Source organism: Mobula birostris, chromosome 3 (assembly GCF_030028105.1).
Source record: "Mobula birostris isolate sMobBir1 chromosome 3, sMobBir1.hap1, whole genome shotgun sequence".
NCBI classification, from domain to species: Eukaryota; Metazoa; Chordata; class Chondrichthyes; order Myliobatiformes; family Myliobatidae; genus Mobula; species Mobula birostris.
The window spans coordinates 29352-32460 of NC_092372.1; the positions used below are offsets into that span (position 1 = coordinate 29352).

Below are 3109 nucleotides of genomic sequence, written 5' to 3' on the forward strand. Positions count from 1 at the left end.
TGTTATACAGGTAGGGCAAATGCAGACAGTCCATGTCCAATGCGTTTGTGTAAGTCTCGTCCTGCAGATAAAAGTAAAAAGACAGCTGTCTGCTAGATGGTCATGACACAGTAACACACAGATAGTCACAGAGACAGATAAAAGAAAACACACGCGCCCATTCGCAAACACACACACACACACACACACACACACACACACACACACATACACACACACACAACTAAACTTTCTAATCCGCCTCGGCAGCTCTCCGTAAATGACCTAATTTACTCCAATATTCTTTGTCGGCAAATGGTTCCTTTGAAGTGCATATTTACATTGGAAGCACATTTAATCGGTGGGTCCCCTTGAAGGTTCAGTCACCTTTGTTTGGACAATTTAAGTCTCACAAATGTTCTAAAAGTAATTCACGCAATTGCTTACAATCTGTTACCGTGGGGATTGTACTTGACTGACGTAATTAGTGCGTAAATAATTTACAACTCTCTATTTTTAAATCTGTTGAAAGCTGTCCCTCTGGAGTCGATAAAGGATATTAAAAACCCCAGGCATGTGCTGCCTCAACATTTCATTCCGAGAGATAGTCTGTAGCACAGGGGGACCAATCACTGCACAGAGAAAATGCCTGCAATGTGGGATAGGTACAGGACTGTGGAGAAAATATTGTACGTGTCCGTTGCCGTCATTGGAGTTCCTGGTGAGTGAGCAGAGCAGTTCACGTTTGGTATTTCTGTCTTAACCGCTGTGAATCTGTTTATTACCATTTTACACGCTGACATCTTTCTGATCATTGCACAAATATCCATCAGTGATATCGATCCTGTCAATTCAACTTTCTGATTTTTCAGAGTAAGTGACAGACCAGACTGAAACTCTGTCTCTTCTCTGACTCATGGTGACAAGGAAGGGGTTCGGACGTTGCTCTTGCTTTTAATGACACCATATCCAGGGCCGTCCCAGTGCTGCTCTCCAGGAAGGTGAGACTGGGCGCCTTTTGATGGGACTCTGTCCAAATTTGCCACAATGATGGGGCAGGGAGCTCTCAGGCAAGGGTGACTGGGAGAGTTTTACGTTGTTAACACACGTTTACTGAGTTATTGATCAGGGTGAGCATTGGTCCCGTGCTTCACGTCTCCCTGTGTGGTCTTTAGAGTCTGATTCCACTGCTTGTTGGTCTTTAACTGGGTCTGATTACCCGAACCCGTGTCCAGAATTAATGCATTGACGGAGCCAATCAGTCCCTGGTTACTGACTTGTCGCTACTTTCGCTCTGAGACACGTCGTAAACTGAAGCACCACTTCGTCCTGAAGACGGTCTCGGCTAGAAACGAGAGCTTGTTCAATTCCATAGATGCTGCCTTACCTGCCAGGTCCTCTAGTAATTTGTATGTGTTTCTCCCCTCTGTATCCTCGGCCCCATCAGATACAGAGTTTCAAGAAGCCTTTTCAGTCACGTTTAAATCAGTGAAACTGGCCCCATCAGCGACTGGAATCGGCATGACCACAGATAATTGCTATTCATGCTGCTCGCTTTTCTCGCCGACGATTCCTCAGCTCGTCTTCTCTCCATATTGAAGAAGGCAGGTCAGAGACATTGTAACCCGTGTCTGATTTCCACCTTTTAAAGACTCTAGTCACTGATCTTTAGCTGAATCTCGATCCCGTGTTACTTCCGGAGAATATGCTCAGGGTAATGTTCTCTTCCTTCTCTCACTCACACACTCACTCTCTCTCCAGTGAATTTAGTGGCGATTGTGATCCTGTCCCGGGGAAAGTGCGGCCTCTCTACCTGCACCACTCGCTACCTGGTAGCCATGGCAACTGGGGATCTACTGACCATTCTCACCGAGGTCATTTTGACTCAAATCAAGATGCTTTACTTCTCGTGGAGTTTTCTGGACATCACCCAAGTGTGCAGTGTTATTGATGTACTGATGTTCACAGTCACAGACTGTTCTGTCTGGTACACCGTCACTTTCACCTTCGATCGGTTTGTCGCCATTTGCTGCCAGAAGCTGAAAACAAAATATTGCACCGGGAAAACTGCGGCCGTGGTTCTAACAACAACCTGCGTTCTGTTCTTTCTGAAAAACATGCCCCGATACTTCATATGGGAATCCCTGTTGATGATGAATAATGTACCGTGGTTCTGTAAATTGAGGGACAATGTTTTCACTGACCCCGGGTGGGTGGGATATGACTGGCTCGATACGGTTTTAACTCCGTTCCTCCCTTTCGCTGGGATCCTGCTGCTCAACGCTCTGACAGTCAGGCACATTTTAGTGGCCAGTCGGGTCCGTAAGGGGCTGAGGGGTCAGAGCAAGGGGGAGAACCGCAGTGACCCGGAGATGGAGAGCAGGAGGAGGTCTGTGGTTTTACTCTTCACCCTCTCCGGCAGCTTCATCCTCCTGTGGATGACTTACGTTATAAATGTTGTGTATTATCAGGTCTCAGGAAAAGGATTCGATTTCAATGATTCTGAATGGATCTTTCACTCCGTCGGGTATTTGCTGAGGAGTTTCAGCTGCTGCGCGAACACCTTTATTTACGCGGTTACACAGTCGAAATTCAGGGAGCACGTGATCAGTGCCGTGAAATATCCGGTCACCTCGTTGTTTCAGTTCATTAATAAATACACGTCCTGAGCACAAGCCAGAGGCGGCCAAATGTCTCCATTCCGAGTTCCAGCATATCAACTTCACCCTCGGTTATAATTCCCGGGCGGGCTGTCTCATCGACCGATGACTTTAAGGTAGTGTGTGTGTGTGTGTGTGTGTGTGTGTGTGTGTGTGTGTGTGTGTGTGTGAATGTGTTTAGGGGGCTGGTTAGGTTTTGGCAACAAACCATCGTCCTGACGACCCTGTATCCCTGTGGCCCAATCAGATGTCAGTCAAAGAACTACACCGGAATGCCGACCACCCACTGGTCTGTGAATATGCCAATCTTTTCCCAGTCACTCCCATCAACTTCTGTCTGACCTCGTCGAACTATTCAGGCAATACACTGGTGAACGCAGCAGGCCAGGCAGCATCTCTAGGCGGAGGTACGGTTGACGTTTCAGGCCGAGACCCTTCGTCAGGACTAACTGAAAGAAGAGCAAGTAAGA

At 47.3% G+C, this 3109-nt stretch overlaps 1 pseudogene; it reads left to right on the top strand.

Moving 5' to 3' along the window:
* Nucleotides 1-553: 553 nt before the first annotated feature.
* Nucleotides 554-2648, top strand: LOC140194828 (probable G-protein coupled receptor 139; annotated as a pseudogene).
* Nucleotides 2649-3109: the final 461 nt, after the last annotated feature.